Source organism: Mustela erminea, chromosome 2 (assembly GCF_009829155.1).
Source record: "Mustela erminea isolate mMusErm1 chromosome 2, mMusErm1.Pri, whole genome shotgun sequence".
Lineage (NCBI taxonomy): Eukaryota > Metazoa > Chordata > Mammalia > Carnivora > Mustelidae > Mustela > Mustela erminea.
The window spans coordinates 80,058,107-80,077,053 of NC_045615.1; the positions used below are offsets into that span (position 1 = coordinate 80,058,107).

Consider the following 18,947-nt stretch of genomic DNA (forward strand, 5'->3'; position numbering starts at 1 on the left):
CCTCCCTTCCCTGTTCCTCCCCTCTGGCAACCAACAGTTTGTTCTCTGTATGTAAGAGTTTTTTTTGTTTTTGTTTTGTTTTGTTTTTTGTCTCTCTCTCTCTCTCTCTTATTTTGTTTTGTTTTGTTTCTTAAATTCCACATGCGTGAAATCATATGGTGTTTGTCTTTCTTTGTCTGACCTATTTCACTTAGCATAATACTCTCTAGGTCCATCCGTTGTTTTTCCAAATAGCAAAATCTCATTCGATTTCATGACTGAGTAATAAGGTGTGTGTTTGTGTTTGTGTGTGTGTGTGTGTATATACCACATCTTTTTTATCCATTCATCTACTGATGGACATTTAGGTTGCTTCCATAGCTTGGCTATTATAAATAATGCTGCAGTAAATGTAAGTATGCATGTATATATATATATTTTTAATTAATTTTTTTTTTTGGGAAATTGGAGGGTTAATAGCAGTAGTGGAATCATTGGACCATATAGTAATTTTATTTTTAATTTTTGAGGAACTTCCATACTCTTTTTCACAGTGGCAACAGTTTGCATTCCCAGCAGCAGTGCACTAGAGTGTCTTTTTTCTCCATATCCTTGCTAATAGTTGTTATGTCTTCTTGACTTTTTGACTCCAGATGTGCTGACAGGTGTAAGGTGTTGACTCATTCTGGTTTTGATTTACATTCCCCTGATGATTAATGATGTTAAGCATCTTTTCATGCGTCAAATCAGAAATTGGAATCAGAAAAAAAATTTTAATGTAAAATACCTGGTCCTTAAGAAGAGTTACAATATGAAGAGCACAAAGCAAAGAAATTCCCTTTTTCCAGCCTAGGTAAAGTTTTCTGGGAGGATTCTAGGCATAAGTAGACATTGTGAGTCCCTCATTTACACTGCCTATGTAAATTAGCAGTCGCAAAGAGAGATCATTTTCTGGACCATAAAGCGAACAAACAAAAAAACAAATTTAAAAGAATTTAAAGTGTAATTTGGAACAAAACTGAATTAAACAAGAAATCATATAACTCAAAAATTCTCAGATATTTGGAAATTAAATAACACATCCTTTTATAACTAAAAGGTCAAAGAGAAAGTCACACAGGACACATGAAATTAGAAAATATTTCCAGTTGAATTAAAATGAGAACTCAATATGTCAAAATTTGTAGGATAAATTGTAGATAAAGTAATGCTTAAGGGAAAATTTATAAACTTGATTGCTTATATGAAAAAAATCAATAACCAGAACTTCTATTTTAAGAAATTATAGAAAGAAGACCAAACTAAGCCATATGAAATCAGAAGGGATATAATAAAGATAAAAACAAAAATAACAATAGAGAAAATCATTTAAGCCAATAACTGTTTTTTTAAAATCAGTAATTTTGATAAACCTCTAGTCTGACAAATGAACAGAAAATAAAATATAAATTACAACTATCAGAAGTAAAAGAGGTGGGGCACCCGGGTGGCTCAGTGGTTAAGCCTCTGCCTTCTGCTCAGGTTATGATCTCAGGGTCCTTGGTTCGAGCCCTGCATTGGGCTCTCTGCTTGGCAGGGGGCCTGCTTCCCCCTCTCTCTCTCTGCCTGCCTCTCTGACTACTTGTGATCTCTGTAAAATAAATACATAAAATCCTAAAAAAAAAAAAAAAGTAAAAGAGGTGACATCACTAGATATTCTACAAACATTAAAACAGGAACTCTACCATAGTAGTTAGCTAAAGGTGCCAGAGCAAAGTACTACAGATTGAGTGGTTTACACAAGGGAAGTTTATTGACTCACATTCTGGAGATTAGAAGTTCAAGTTCAAGGTATAAACAAGAATCATATTCTGTTAGAAGGTACTAGAGAGGATCTGTTTCAGGGCTCTCTCCTAGTTTCATAGTTTCTTGGCTTGTAACAGCATAACTCCAATAGCATAACTTCACATGGTCATCTCCCTGTGTGCACGTCTGTCCAGATTTCCTCTTTTTGTAATAACACTAGTTATACTGAATTAGGGACCTAACCTACTCCAGAGTGACCTCATCTTAACTACCTCTGCTAATAATCTATTTCCACATAAGCTTACATTCTCAGACACTGGAGATTAGGACTTTGCTGTGGTTCCAATGTTTGTCCACAACCCTCCCACCCTACCCGCACATTCATACTTTGAAATCCCAACCTCCAATGATATTAGCAGACGGGGTTACTGGGAAGTGCCTAAATCATGAGGATGGAGTACTTTTATAAGAGACCCATAGAATTCCCCGGTCCCTTCCACTCTATGAGGATACATTTGAAAAGTCTACAACCCAGAAAAAGGTCCTCACCTGTCCAGGCTGGTGGCACTGACTTCCAGCCTCCAGAACTATGAGCAATACATTTCTGTTGCTTGTAATCAACATAGTTGGTGGTATTTTGTGATAGCAGTCTGAACAGACCAGGACAGACTTCAGCCCAGGTATTTGGGGGACATGATTATTACATAATCTCATAAATTAAACAACTCAAATGAAATGGAAAAATTCCTCTAAGGACATAAAATTGTCCAAACTCTCTCAAGAAGAAATAGGTAACCTCAATAATGCCATATATAAAAAACAAATTAAATTGGTTTAATTTGTAGTTAAAAAACTTTAGACAAAGAAAAACCCCCACACAGCAGTGCTAACAAAGTCTATCAAATATTTAATTATTTAATATTTTTACAAATTCTACAAATTGTTCCAGAATAAAGAAGAAACATTTTTCAAATCATTTCATGGGTGAGTGTAACTCTGATGCCAAAAATCAAGCAAAAACATCAGAAAAAAAATCGTAGGCTAACATTATTCATGAATTTAAAAGCAACATTTTAAAAAATGTTATTAAACATTTTTAATATGTTATTAATATACTAAAATTTAATAATTTTATAGTATTTTTAAAATACTATAAAAATTCAATAATTTTTTATATTTTTATTTTATAATAAATATATTTTAAATATGTTATTAACATATTAAAATTTAATAATTTTAATAGTATTTTTTAAATACTATTTAAAAATTCAATAATATGGGGCCCTTGGGTGGCTCAATCAGTTCAGTGTCCAATTTTTGAATTCAGCTCAGGTCATGATCTCAGGGTCTTAGGTTCAAGCCACATGTCAGGCTCAGGCTCTGTCCTCAGTGGGGAGTCTGCTTGAGGATTCTCCCCCTGTCCCTCTGCCCCTTCCCCTGCTCACAATTTTTCTTTCACTCACACACCCACCCAAATAAATAAATCTTTTTAAAACTTCAATAATGGGACACCTGGGTGGCTCAGTGGCTCAGGTCATGGCCTCAGGGTCCTGGAATCAACCCCCACATCAGGCTTTCTGCTCAGCGGGGAGCCTGCTTCCCCCTCTCTCTCTGCCTGCTTCTCTACCTACTTGTGATCTCTCTGTGTCAGATAAATAAATAAAATCTTTAAAAAATAAATAAAAATTCAAAAATATATAAAAAGAAAATACATCATATCCAAATAGGAGTATCCCAAGAATTCAGTTTGTTCAACATTCTCAAACGAATTGCTATAATTTACAAATAGCAGACTAAATAAGAAAGAAAACATGAAATTCTCTATTCGAGAATAGTCTTAAAAATTCAACATCTATTCATGGTATACATTCTTAGAAAATAGGTATGCATATGCATTATATATGTGTATATTATATATAGTATTAAAATTCTCAAAACATAATAATAAGAAAATAATACCATCGATAAATAGGCAAGAAATTTGCATACTTCCCCAAAGAATAGATATGGTTGGAAAATAAGTACCAACATTAGGGTGACACAAACATTAAAGTCACAAAGAGACTACAGTACACCCAGGAGAGTGGAGTGCTCAGCAGGACAGAGAGCAACTGGAACTGGCATATGATGCTGATGGAAATGCAAAATGGCAGAGTTACTTTAGAAGACAGTGTGGCAATTTCTTATAAACAAAACTACCGTATCACCCAGCAATCCCATTCCTAGTTTTTCACCACATAAATTGAAATCCTATGCCCACAGCAACACCTGTACATAAGTGTTTGCAGCAGTTTTATTTAAAGTATTTCAAAACTTAAAACAGCCTATATGTGTCTCGACAGGGAATAAACAAACTATTGAATGTCTGCATAAGTGAATACTACTCAATAATAACAAAAGAATCAATATTGATAGAGTCAACATTTTGGATGAATAGCTCATGCATTTTGTTGAAGCCCCATACTATATGATTTCACACTATATGACATTCTAAACTAGGTAAAACTGTAAGAGCTGAATTCATGTTTGTTGCCAGGGATGTCAGGGTTGGGGGAGCAGCATAACCACAAAAAGGAACAGGGGAATGGGGGAGGGAGAGAGAAGAAGAACTCTTCCCAGATCATCTTAGTGAATGAGATGATGGCAACTTAAACAGGCATTTGCCGAACTTTGCAAAAATGTTTACTAAAAACGGAAAACATTGCAGTATATGAATTATATCATGATTTCTTAATTAAAAATAAACTATTAGAACATACAGAATGGACATGTAGATTAATTCTGCTCACAAAGAACTACCCCAGTGCATAGTCACTGTGCTCACTTGGCTTTTCTACTAAACACCAACTCCTGGAAATTAGAGATTTTATTTCATTTGTCTCGGCTCCCCTGCTTCTAGGACGATATCCAGCAAGAAAGTAAAGTTCTCAATATATATATATTGTCACATATATAAATCAAGGGGTCAACCAACAAATCAGATTGATTCTACCTAATTAGTATCAGAAAAAAATTAATACTGATACAGAATAAAAAGACTCACTACAGGAGGATGATAACAGAGCTAAATGTAAGAATCCCAGTGGCTCCTGATGAAAGATTTATTACAGGCATACAGCATTTACTTTTATAAAAAATTCTGGATCTGGGACGTAAGATTGATGTGATTAACAGCAAAGGGGGGAAAAATGGCTGCAGCTCAAGTTAGGGCCTGGCAGAACTGAAATCACGTATTTTAACATAAATTATCAAGATCCTCGGAGGTTTAAATGAGGTTTTTCTTATAGTTAAAAAGGAAGGAATCACTCCAACACAGGAATGGGAAGCCGCTATCCCGGGAAGGTGATAAGGAAGAGTCTGAAAAGCACAAGCAGACCTGAAGCTTGATGAAAGGATTTTCAAAGGCTTTTTATTTGAACCAGCTTAAGTGTGTTCGGTCTGGTGAGAGTCTTAGTGCCCCAGCTGCCCTGTCCCTTCCCACCGTGTTTGATGTGCAGCGTTGTGCCTGGAGCCCACAGCTTTCAGATGTCCACTCAAGAACACGTGCAGCTTTCCAAGCTCATTTGTGGACAGAAATATGAGCGATGTGTGTCAGTTTCATCAATGTGAAGCACTTACTGTCTACTCTGGAACCATTGATGAAAGGAGGGAGAAAGATTCTAATTGGTAGACATTCAATAAATTATTTGTTGTAAGAATAAACAGATGCACAAATGAATCAATGAGTGAATGAATAAATAAACAGGGCTATACTCTCTATCATTTGGTGCTGAAAATAACAGAAGCTAGGAGATGAACAGTAATGATGATTAACTTGTACAAAACAGCCTTTAAGCATTCAAACCTGCAGGGCGCCTTGGTGGCTCAGTGGGTTAAAGCCTCTTGCCTTCCACTCAGATAGTGATGCCAGGGTCCTGGAATGGATCCCTGCATGGGGCTCTTTTCTCCGTGGGGCCTGCTTCCCCATCTCTCTGCCTGCCTCTCTGCCTACTTGTGATCTCTGTCAAATAAATAAAGAAGATTTAAAAAAAGAATTCAAACCTGGTCTTCTCTACTCCTCCTCATATACACATGGATTGCTGGTGGGGAGGGGGCCTTGGGGAGGTGTGGGTGGTGTTTCATTAGCTCAGTCTGTTTCTAGTTTCCAAATTCTAGATAAAACTGGCCTCGAGGAATGCTCTCTCATGGTCTGCATTTATCTTTGCCTTTCTTTGCTGTAAATATGCTTTTTCACACAGCTTTTTAGAAAAAAAAAAAAAATCTCACACCATTACCTGCCCATAGGCTGCTCTTGTGTGTTTTTTTTTTTTTTCTTGTGTTTTATTCTTATGACACAAGGAAAACAATGTAACAGACTGGCTTTCTTGGTATTTTGTTAGAAATTATATCCACAACCTAGATGAACGCATTTTCATTCTTACAGCTTTAAAATAAAAAAGAAAGCAAAACGGCTCATTTTTCTTAATTTATCAACTTTGGCCTCCTGTTTCTTTTATCAAGAAGACAATAAAGGGTGACGACAGAATATATATACATGGAAATATTGCCCAAAGGAAATTCCCTTTACCTCATTGTGAACCAAAGTTCTGCCCAATTATTATGGCATTAAAACACAAATCATGAATTGAAATGAAGTCAATGCCTTCTTGAGAAGCAGTAAAAATACATGGTAAGGACATAAACTTTGATACCATCTAAAACTACAGTAAGTTAGAACTTCCCAAAATAGTGTTTGTGTTATTCACTACTGGAAAATAGGAGACCAGGGATGTGACGATTAAGCTTGTCAGTAGTAAGTCTTTAGTTCCATTCTAATTTTATGTCTGTCTATTTGCATTATTTTCATAAGGAAATATAACCAGAATCCTATAGTACAATTTAAGAAAATTGGTAGTATTTCATTCACTTAATGATTCATCATGGATGACTCACAACTTCTCCTTTAATTCCCTTCCAATGGAAAGTAGATGATAAGCTTTGCAATATATTTATCCCACAGAGCTATCAAGATTTAATGAAAAAAAAAACACTTTGAACTCACTAAAATGTGATATAGAGAGGAAATATATGCCATATTTAGGAAATTTATATCTCCAAATATTTTAACCTATGATTAGATATTTGTTGAATCAGTTGCATTTCTAACTGATGAATTATATTACATGTAAATATTGGTATTCCTAAATTTAAACTTTTTCTATGTTTTTCATTTTCAGGTTCTCATAACTTAAAGAAGTAAGTAATAGATTAAAAAAAATGAAACTCAGAAACAAAAACATTATCAAGTTACACAAGTGACAAGTTATAATTAACCAACTGTAGCTGTTTCCTCCAAGTGTATCCATTTTAGAGAGTGGTGAATGAACAGAATTATCAGGATGATCTGAGGAATACCCTGATTTTAATATTGTCTGGCCTTTTATATGGTATTTTTGATCATAAAAAGTGTCATGGTGATTGGTGTTTACAGTGGAGCAGTGATTCTATATATATATATATATGGGCAGGCAAGATTAGCTTTAGATCCAATTTCTCTTTTTCTGGTAATAGCATGGTTCCACATTTAGAGTATTGATTAAAGATTAAACTCTGGAAGATTCTTGCATTTGTAGGGTTTGTTCAGCAAACAAACCTTTTCTCCAAGTTTTCCCCCCTGGATCTTTGACCTGTTTTCTGAAAACCCAGGAATTTCCTTCCAGCATGACTCACCTCCATCTGTGGAAGAAGCGGGTCCACTATTTCTTAAAAATATCTCCTACAAGTGTGCAAAGAATTTTACTTAATAAAGTTTTGCAAAATCTGGGTAGTCCAATTCCCAAACAGAGAAAGGATTTCTGAATCTAAGGTGAACAAACAAACTGCAATTCTTAATATTTCCAAAAAGGGATACAGATAGCTTCCTGCTAGGTAATATCCTAAAATGAATATAGATTTCAGGATTTTTAATGTGTATATCCGATGAAAGCTGATACCATCTTACCTTGCTAAATATAGACAGAACAATGATTTAAAAGATTTAGAGTTTTTGACATCATTATTAAATGATGAAAAATCCTTACTTTCTCCGTAATGCCTTGTCACTTCCTCTGTCCTTTTATGGCCTCCGACATTCAAGTTCGGCTTTTATAACATTGATCACTTCTTGTTTTTAATGATGCAAAGATTTTTCACACTGTGTCTTCTCAGTGGTTCACTCCCAGAAAAATCGGGCATGTGCTAGCATTTGATTGGAGTTTACATAAAAAATGGATTCTTTAAAAAATACACTTTGATGGGAATAAGAGCTGAAAGAGTTCCCAGTAGCCAAATCCGGGGCAATTTGAGCAAGAAAATAAAGTAGCCCTGGATTATAATATGAAGTATGAAATAAGTAACCATGAGGTCATACTGATATGAAAAGAATTATTGAATAAATTAATAAATGAGGGAGAAAAAAATAATCTCTTAGGAAGAATTCCAAATAAATGATATAGATATTTCACCTTAAAGGAGGTAGAGTATTACTCTTTACATCCTAAGTGCAGGCTTCTCTCCAAAAGTGACTTCTAACCAAGGAGCATGGAAGGGAGAGTGGGGAACGGAGAAACCTTGTCATGGAGAAACCCAAGTGCTGCTTCAGCCGTGAGATCAAGATCACTAGTAGCAGTCAAAATCCTGTTCATAGTATGTAATCTTTATCTGAAACGATGAAAATCGCACTTCTCCTCTGTGGTCTTTCTCCTAAAACCCACAGTCAAATCTAAGCACGTTAGGCAAATTCCACTGAAGAACATCCTCAATAAAACTTGACTAGCACTCCTTCGAACTATAAGGGTCGTCAAAAACAAGGAAAGTCACAGTCTGTTACACCTTGAGAAAAAACTGTCATAGTCAAAACGTACCCTAAGGAAACATGACTAATGAAACATAATGTGTATCTTGGATGGGATCCTGGAACAGAAAAATATATTAAAAACTAAGAAAAGCTGGATAAGCTGTGGAATTTAATTAATAAGTATGTATCATTATTGGTACATTGTAACAAATGTACATTATTAATGAAAAGGTTAATAATAGATGAAACTGTGTACACAGTACTTAATTTTCTCAATTTTTCCTTAAATCTAAAACTGTTCTAAAAGAAATCTATTTAAAAAATTGGGTCATTTGAGTGTTGAGAGCATGAAACTAACAAAATACTTTAAACTCTAGGGAATTTGAAGTCAGAGTATACCACAGTGAAGTAAAACCCTAATCAGATGACAAACTACTAGAAAATCATGTCCCCTTGTTATAAATTGTTAACAACTCCTTGTTCATTATTTTAAAAACCTTTATAAACATGGTTTTTGTTTATTTGTTATAAGATTATATTATAGTGACATTACAGGTTATTTTAAATGAAGTGGGATGAAATGAGTATCTCCTCCTTGAGACTTTTCCTTACGTTTCCTCATTTCTCTCTGTCTTTATTTATATGCATATATTCACAAGGTTGTCTTAAGTTTAGACATGTCTAGCTAGTTCACTTACATTATGCATTTTTCTGTTATATGTGTGTCCCTTGCAATTATGAATTAATTGGCTCGATAAATTCCTTCCAGTTCACTTAAAAAGCAAATTATTTTTGTAAAACTTAAATAGAAGCAAAATGGACTGAAAGAAAGGAGCATGCTATCATCAATGAGTGAATGTTATTTCATTTGACTCCTGAAAATAAGTGTGACTTGGTTTCTTTCTAAGGTAGTTTTCTTTTGTTTTTCACTTGAGTTAAGCTTTGTTAAACTCATTTTCTAAATAACTAAGATTGAAAAAAATTCAGAAGCAGTGATGGCTTTATTTACTATAAACATCACAATATTTGTGGTTACTTTGAACTACAATTTTGTTACTCTACTAAATAATATCGTTGACCTCCAAAATATTCTTAGATTATTAAATTGCAGGGAAGATTTGATTATAGTCAACTTAGAAATATAGTAAATAAAAGAAATGAATAAGACAGATAAAATATTAAACCACACCAGAAATACATCCTTAAATCTGTGCTTTTTTAAAAAGTCATTGGACATACATCCATATTTTCTGATTTAGAAGATTCAGCTTTGTGCACACATTTTAGTTGGGATGATATACTGTATTTCAATTCTTAATTTGTTTTCTCTGGTTTTTCCATACTATTTATATAATGGAAACTAAAACATTGGTCAACTTCTGAACGCCAGATCCATATTTATTTCAACATACAAACCAAAATATTTACTTTGCAGATCTTCTTTGCAAGGCAAAATTTTAAAAATACAGCTTTTATCTCAATATTGGATGCTTCTAGAATTTAAAGAACACAATGTATGAAGCTTAATATTTTTGTAAAATATCATATAATTTTATGCTGCTATTAGTCAAGGACATTTTCTTTTCTTTTTTTTTTTTTTGGTAACCTTGGAGAATTCATTAAAAGAATTTAAACATTTTTTAATATTATGTGCAAGGACCTCTGATGAGAATTTTTCTTTTTATATATTGTTCTTTTAAATCTTGCAACAACCTCGTAGCACCAGTACTGTTTTACAAATGAGAAAGTGTAGGTGGAGAGGAACTAAGTGGCTTGCCCAGATATTACTAGGCAAGTGATTTCATAGGGAGCTGTGGACTCAAGAGCTTATGGTTCTGTACTTCACTAAATTTAAAACTTTGAATAATAAAAGTAGTTTTTTCAAATTAAAAGACTTATAAAGAGGCCCTAAAAATATCTGGGCTTCCAGAATTCCACAGATCATTGCCAAAGAGGTTCTGTCTTTGTGAATGGTGAAAAAGTGAGTTTAATAGCTCACTTGGTGGTGTAATCCGTTAAGTGTCTGACTCTTTGTTTCAGTTCAGGTCCTGATCTCAGGGTCAACAGATCAAGCCCCGGGTCAGGCTATCTCTTCAGCAGGGAGTTTGCAGAAGTTTCTCTCTCCCTCTCTCTCTCTCTTTCTCAAATAAATACATAAATCTTAAAATAATAATACAGTGCTCAATTCAGTCTCCCTGTTGGTCAATCTCACAGCACACAATCATTTCTTTAGTTACACTTGCCATACTGTTCAGTTCATTTGTTTTTGTTTTGATCTCCCTTATTTCTGTGAACACACCATGAGGGTAGGGATCATATATGTTTTGTCATTTTTCTACCCACATATCTCGCTGAGTACCTGGCCAGACTGAGCTATCTCATTCATTAGGACACGTTCAACTTAAAATGACACAGTTATTTTCCTGCCAGTTCTTAGATAATATGGTCCCTTACTTATTGTATATAAAAAGAAGACTGGAGCTCCCTGGGTTTGAAAGAAGAGTTTGGAAGCTCAGGGATGTCAGTACACTGACTGTGTGTGTGTGTTGGGTAACAAGTTTAAGTATATTCTAATTGGAAATATAGGAAGAGGCTGACAAATGGTGCTCCAGAAAATGAGGAACTGTGGAGTGGGAGAGAATCATGGAATCTTGCCTTGAGAAGGGGCGTCAGGAATCAGATCATCTCATCTAGCCTCATTCTTATAACATCTCTGACAAGACAGCTTGAGTTTCATCACTTTCAATTCAGTGTCCGGAAACACATTATGTCATAAATAATCCATCTCATTCCTGACAAATCCTAGGTACACCACCATAGATATTCTTTGATTGTGTACATTTCACAGATTCTCTGAGCCTTATTTTTACTGTCTAAAGTCCTATTTTGACTTCCAACCTGTCCTTGTGCTGCATTATCTCACTCACATGTGTGCAAACACATCAAATTTCCTTTTGTCTTTCTTGACATTTCTTGAACAACCTTTGGTTTCAATCAATCCTAATGTCTTACAGAAATCTTGAAATTGAGCAACTGTAACATGTAACATGTCTGGAGACAGTTTATTACTATAAAACTATGGGAGAGCTTCTTGATTATAGAAAACTACATGAAGCAAATTCTGAATTAAGTTAATGAAACAGTTTTTATAGGGAAAAAAGACACACTTAGATTTCATTACATTACATGTAATTTAGCTGAATTTTCACACATAGATACAACTCAAATTTTGATTAAAATTTTTTTAACAAGAGGGGTGATGTCTCATTGATGCACTTGGAGTTTTGGGGGGTTTGTAGCTAGACAGTACAGAGAGATTTTGTAGCCAGTAAATAGAATATATATTGTTTGACCAGTTGACCTACTTCAAAGCAAATGACTTGAGCTAGAAGAAAAAAGTGCATAAAGACTTTTAAAATGGTGGGGGCTATAGGAGGAATGTCTCAATTCCAAATATTTTTACTTTCATATTTCACACCACATTACCCCAACATCTTTATTTTTATACCCAGCACGGTGAAATATGGAAAGGATGAAGCCAATACTGAGCTATGATTTCAGTCTCAGTTGGGCTTCACAACACTGTTCCAGAAACTTTTACACGTCCCTGGCAGAGCTCCTGCTGTCCAGCAAAGTTACTCAAAAATTAAAAGTCTTTACTCATGTTCCTTACTAGAGCTTTCCTTATTATTATAAGAGAAAAACGGGGTTTGTCATTTATTGAGAAAATTAATGCTAAAGCAAAAAATTCCTGTACCTTCTCTAAAAACAGTGATTTCTGTCCTCACCATTCTCAACCTGGTGCTCCCAGTCTCAGAGAAAGAAGTATAATGTCACCCACTGATGGTTATAGGGATTCCTTCAGATTTCCACCTCACAGACCTGACAAAACCAAGTATATCTTCTCACTGTAGGATCTCAGTCACTTCCCCCACATGGGATTCCCTCCCACCAGGTTGATAACTGCATTCACGTCTCTCCTGTTTTAGCAAGTGTTCATACTTTGTCTCTGATTTGGTCATTTGACCTCAGTCTTCTGCCTCCACCATTCCACTGAAGTGACCCTGATCAAGGTCATAAATGACATTTTAGGAATTAAAACTAAAGTGCTTTTCGTAATTTATTGTTCAGTAACATTTTACACAGATGACCAATTGTTTTCTTGAAACTAACTACCTCTCTGTGATGGGGTGCTTGTAGTTGCTTCATTCAACCAACAAGTATTTCCTAAGTACTTGCTTTCAGCAAAGGACTGTCCTCAGCACTTGGAATCACTGAACAGGATAGTTAAGGATTTCTGCCCATGTGGAGCTTATATTCTACTGAAGGAAGACAGAATATATATATATATATATATATATGTATATATATATATATATATATAATGAATAAATAACTTTATATATTTTAGAAATTAAGTATTATGGAAAAAGCAATTAGAGCAGACACAGGATATTGGAAGTATAAAGGATGAGATTACCTGCTGTGTTATATTTAGTGGCCAATGAGGCAGTATGGAAAAATTGAGATGTGAGAAAACTTGAAGGACATGCGAGAAATAGCCAGGAAGAAATGTGGAAAAAAATCATTCTATTAAAAATAAAAAAGCTAACCTACCCTCTGCAGAGCATGCTTGCGTGTTGAAGAATAACAGAAACAGTGTAGCAGGAGTAGATGAGGCAATGGGAAAAGCAGGAGGAAAGATCAGAGGGTGACTGGGGCAGATGATATAGAACTTTTTAGGTCATTGTAGGGACCATGGCTTTCTTCCTAATGAGCAGAGGAATAACATGATTTGACTTTGGCTTTAAAAGGGCATTCAGGGGGTACCTGGGTTGCTCAGTGGGTTAAGCCTCTGCCTTCAGCTCAGGTCATGATCTCAGTGTCCTGGGATTGAAACCCGCATTGGGTTCTCTGCTCAGTAGGAAGTCTGCTTCCCCCCGTCCCTGTCTGCCTCTCTGCCTACTTGTGATCTCTCTCTCTGTCAAATAAATAAAATCTTCTAAAAAATAATAAAATAAAAGGGCATTCAGACTATTATAAGAATAGATTATAGTGGGTAAGACCTATTTGAGTAATCCAGTGAGCAATGATGGTGGCTTGGACAGGATGGTAGACATGAAGTGGTCAGGTTCTGGCTTATCTAAAAGGCTGAGCCAATAGAATTCCCTCCACATAGATTTTAAGAGAAATCAAGAAATCAAGCATGAACTAAGGGGTTTTGACTACAGGAATAGGAAGAACAGACTGGTCATGAACTGAGATGGTCAAAGCTTCAAATAGAGCAGATTTAACAGAGAAGATCAAATCTTCCTTACATATCTTTCTGGATGTAAAGTTGACCTGTGGACATGTTGAATAAGCAGTTACACATGAGTCTGAAATAAAAATGTCATCTGAGCTGGAGATGTGTATTTTGGAGTCATCAGCACAGAAGTGATATTAAAAGCCATGTAACTATATGGGATCATCAAGAGAGAAATATACATGGAGAAGAAAAGAGGACCAAGGATAGAGTTCCAGGAAACTGCAACATCATGTGTCAGGTAGAAGAGGGGAAGCCAGCAGAGGAGACTGGCTATAGGCAGCCATTGAGATAAGAAGGAAAGCCTCAAGAATGACAAGTCACAGAACCCAAGAGAAGAAAATGTGGAAAGGAGGAGTGAGGTAGAGTTCTTGATTTCAGAGTCCTCTGTCCATCTCTCTTGTCTCTCAGTATGATTGACTGAGTTGATGGTATTAGCAGTTAAATCACAGTCTTGGCTCTTTGTGTTCTTGGGGACAACTAAAATCTTCAGGTGTTTTCTTCATTTAAACAACTCTGCACAGGTGGGGAGTGGGGGATGGGCAAAGGTGACCAAAAGGTCGAAACTTCCAGTTATAAGATAAGTAAGTCCCAGGATGTAATGCACAATGTGGGAACTCTAGTCAACAATACCATATCATGCAATTTAAAAATTGCTACGAGAGTAAATCTCAAAAGTCTCACCACAAAGAAAAAATTCTGCAACTATGTGAAGTTTTGGGTGTTACAAAAATGAGCATGGTGATCTTTTCACAACACATGCATATATCAAATTAGTATATTGTATGCCTGACTCTAATACAATGTTACATGGCAATTACATCTGAATAAAGCAGAGAAAAAAATCTTAAAAGCACTAATAATTTTATCTGTGCATACAAATAAAATAACCATTCATCTCTTCAAAAAAGATTCTACAGCTTTTCTTCTTTTATTCAGTTTTTTCATTGTTTTAAAGTTTCAGTATCAATCTATATGCTTATCAATATTGCTTGTCTTATCACCCTTTATTACGTTATTACATTTTTATGTATATTGACAATGTGGTGCTGAAAACTGGGACCACAGAAAATCCTGGAAGTGCAGCGGAACCTAAATCACCCACAAATGCAAATGTTAAATGTCTCGTCTCCTGGCATCTAAGATTTTTTTTTCAATTTCACCTTATCAAAATGAGTGTCTTATAATTTGTGTGTATACATTTGATATGACTTTTTCATATGATCCAAAAAAACTATTTTCAAATTGATGGTGAATGTTAAGCTAAATTAGTTGCATACTAGAAGCAACATATTCTTTTTTTTTTTTTTTTTAAGATTTATTTATTTGAGAGAGAGAGAGAGAGAGCACAGTGGGAGGGGCAGAGGGAGAGGAAGATCTCATGACCCTGAGATCACAACCTGGGCTGAAACCAAGAGTCAGATGCTTAACCCAAATGAGCCACCCAGGTGCCCCATAGAAGCAAAAATTTCCTGCTGATTTTCTCTAGGGACAGTAATAATAATGGCTAAAATTTATTAACCTTAAGTGCCATCCATGCTCCACGTTTAACAGATTAATTATCTCATTTAATGCTAAATGCAGCCTTATGAAGGAGAGAATGTGGTTGTACCATCTTCATACATGAGAACTGAAGCTTTGTGAAGTTACATCCCCAAGATTACGTAATTGGTAAATATCAAAGGGAGAAATTTGTCCAGATCTTTGTGAAAAGTCTGTGCTCTCAGCCACCATGTGATCTAAGCCATTCATTCCAAAAACATTTACAAGGACATTTATAATCAAAAAGAGTCAGAGAAGCACGAATGTGAGCTTCCTGTCATCAAATTTCCAATTGATCATGAGTAATAATGCCTTAACATTACATTGCCAATTTCCCTTTAAATTTTATGGACCTAGAGAGAAACTATTTTTCTCCTTCTCTCTCCAAAATGTTTTCGTCTATCTACTCCTGTGGAATACTGATTTTAAGTATAGGGTTTAATTTATATATTTGTAATAGATTTATTTTTTATATACAGCTATACATACACACATACATATATAGATGAATTTTTATGTTCTGATTATCATCAAAAGAGTTCTCAAGTCTCCTTCTTATGATGGTATAGCCTGTGTTTACTGCCCACCTCTATTCTTCAGCGATTTCAACTTTACTATAATAACTTGTGTGATTCTATGGAATAATATAAATCAAATCCTTCAAATGGAAATCATTTCTTTTTTTTTTTTTAAAGATTTTATTTATTTATTTGACAGAGAGAAATCACAAGTAGATGGAGAGGCAGGCAGAGAGAGAGAGAGGGAAGCAGGCTCCCTGCTGAGCAGAGAGCCCGATGTGGGACTCGATCCCCGGACCCTGAGATCATGACCTGAGCCGAAGGCAGCGGCTTAACCCACTGAGCCACCCAGGCGCCCTGGAAATCATTTCTTATTTAGTGCTGTGCAATTTGTTGCAAAATTGTTGATAACTTCGTTATAAACATAAAGTTGTTGTGATTTTTTTTATTACTGTGCTATATGCTGCATTTGTTTAAGTTTATGACTGTGGGATGCTCACCAGAGAGAGAAATAAGTTTTCTCAGAAAACGAGGCTAACACAGTTTTAGATAGTAGATCCAGAAGAGATTATAGCATAATTCAAATTCTCATTTAAAAGTAGAAAGCGGCCTATGTTTACATTTTTATTACCTGTCATTTACCTTCTAATCACAGTTATTGGTTATCATATGAATAGTAATTTAAAAGTAATGTGGCTTTTACGCCCAATGGCTCAAATCTTCTACATCATTTAATGGAAAAATTGCTACTCAAGACATAAAGAAAGAAATGGGCATATTTATAGTGAAGTTTTTCTTTTCATCTAGATTTTTAATTATGGGGTTGTAAATGGCATCGTGAGAATAACCTCAAGCAGTTACTAAGAATAAGCATGCAAAACTTGTTGATTATTCAAATATGTCAAGCCCTTTCATCTGGAAATACAGAAGGAAACTGTAGGATTTGCATTATTCAACAGTTAATCCTTCCAGGTTTATTTCGAAATAGTCCAAGTGTGGCTAGAAAAAGATGTTCTCCCCCCCCCAAATTTAATTAAATTCTTTTCAAGTATTGCAATATTTTCACTTAAAATATTGTTAAATTGACATCTTTATATCTCAAGGAAACTATTATGAATGGGCTCAATAAAATCTAGGATTTTTAATTACCTTTAATCTGTAGACTCAAAAGTTCAGAGATAATTGAAAAGAGAAAATTGGATGGAATTTCCTTAGAAACAGCAAAATTAAATATCATTGACTCTACCAGTGTTCCAGTTACAGATCTAAGAAAGCGTATTTACTCTTTGGATACACATTCATTTAAGAACACATTCACTTAAGAATTACTAAACTGGAAGTCACCACGTAGAGCCCAGAACTAGGCTTTAGTCACTAGGAAGGTTATACTGAAGACAGCCAACCATAACCACTTAGAAACTTTTCTGGGCTCAGAATGGATGGTGAATCAGTATCCAGTTTTATTACTATATTTGTATTATGATTCTTTTTTAACTTACCCTAAAGATTCTATAATTGATCTACATTGAGGTGAAGTTTTTATTTTATAAAATGTATTAGCATAATTTGAATATTTTAATATTTCACTGAATAAATCAAGGTCAATGTAAAATATTAAAAGAAGAGTGCAAAGATTAATCAAAATTTTAGTTCTTTATCAAGATGGTCTTATTTATTTCTACCTGGATCAGGTAAGAGTCAGCTTCGAGAGACAGAAAGCTCAGAGTAGGGACACTTGGGTGGCTCAGTAGTCAAGTGTCTGCCTCTAGCCTGGGTCATGATCCTGGGCTCCTGGGATCGGGTCCTGGGATCAGGTCGTGCTCCGTGGGGAGCTTGCTTCTCCCTCTCCCACTTCCCCTGCTTATGTTCTCTTTTCACTGTTTCTTTCTGTCAAATAAAGAACTAAAATTAAAAAAAAAAAAAAGAAACAAGCAAAAAAGGAAGAAAGAAAGAAAAAGAAAGCTCACAATAGCAGCCGCTGAAACCAGTTAGATGTTTATTTTGGAATGCAAGCCTTCCTGGTCTGCCACTACCAGGGCAGGACACACTTTACATCTTGTTGCTTCTTGTTTTCAAATAACTTCCATTTTATGGTCCACAATAGCTGCTCAAGGCCCAGCAATCACATTTAGTTCCAGCCAGCAGAAAAGAAAAAGAGACAAAGAAAAACATGCCTCTTTCATTTAAGAGAAGTTGCCCACAAATTCTGGTTATGTTCCATATTAAAAAAAGAAAAATAAAATGAAGTCACCTGTTAATATTTAATTGTAGATGAGGGTGGAAAAGGTATTATTTATTCTACACAGTCATGTGCTTAGCTAAAAATCAGTTCTAAAACCTAAGATGGGGAGAACACATGTTAGGTGACAACCAGCAATATCAGTCACATAAGCTTTTTCTTCATTAACTCTAGGACTGTGGCTCATCTGTGGCAAACTGCCCCGCCCCCACTGCAATAGCCATTTATTATTCAGAAGTACATGCTCATTACATGACTCTGTCTACGTGTCTATCCCTTCTAAAACAGGCCCATTAGCTGGAATGGAGGTGATTTTTTTCATACAGAAATTGTACTTTATTGAGTTTATCTTAGTAAACTTCGTGTCACCTAACTCTCTAGAGTGTGAACATGTGCCCCTGAGGAACAACAGTTTGTATAAATGGGTGGCTGTGTGTTTGCATTAAATTACCAGTGATCTCACACTTTATTATATATTTCATCAAGTTGCATAATATGGAATCAACTTTCAGTAAGTATAAATAATTGTAGATGTTTCCCAGCAGAAATTTCACATGATTGCCTGACACCTAGGAAATTTGCTCTTTCTCTGATATAGTCAGCCTTGTTATAAGTGGGTCCATTGCTCCCCATCACATCCAGAACAGATACATCAGAATCCAGCCACTTCTCAAGGGTCTGTACCGATAACCACTGTCCTCTCTCACCCGCGTTGTTAATGTAGCCTCTGATCTCTGCGCCTCGGCCTGTTGTTCAACACAATAA

At 35.3% G+C, this 18,947-nt stretch overlaps 1 long non-coding RNA gene across 1 annotated transcript in view; it reads right to left on the reverse strand.

The window, feature by feature from the left end:
- The window catches only part of LOC116583389, a 30,142-nt gene extending 12,427 nt beyond the window's left edge, over nt 1-17,715 (reverse strand). Inside the window, exon 1 of the long non-coding RNA XR_004282707.1 lies at nt 17,626-17,715. This is a non-coding gene — a long non-coding RNA (uncharacterized LOC116583389). The remainder of the gene's footprint in view (nt 1-17,625) is intronic.
- Between the last annotated feature and the right edge of the window lie 1,232 nt (nt 17,716-18,947).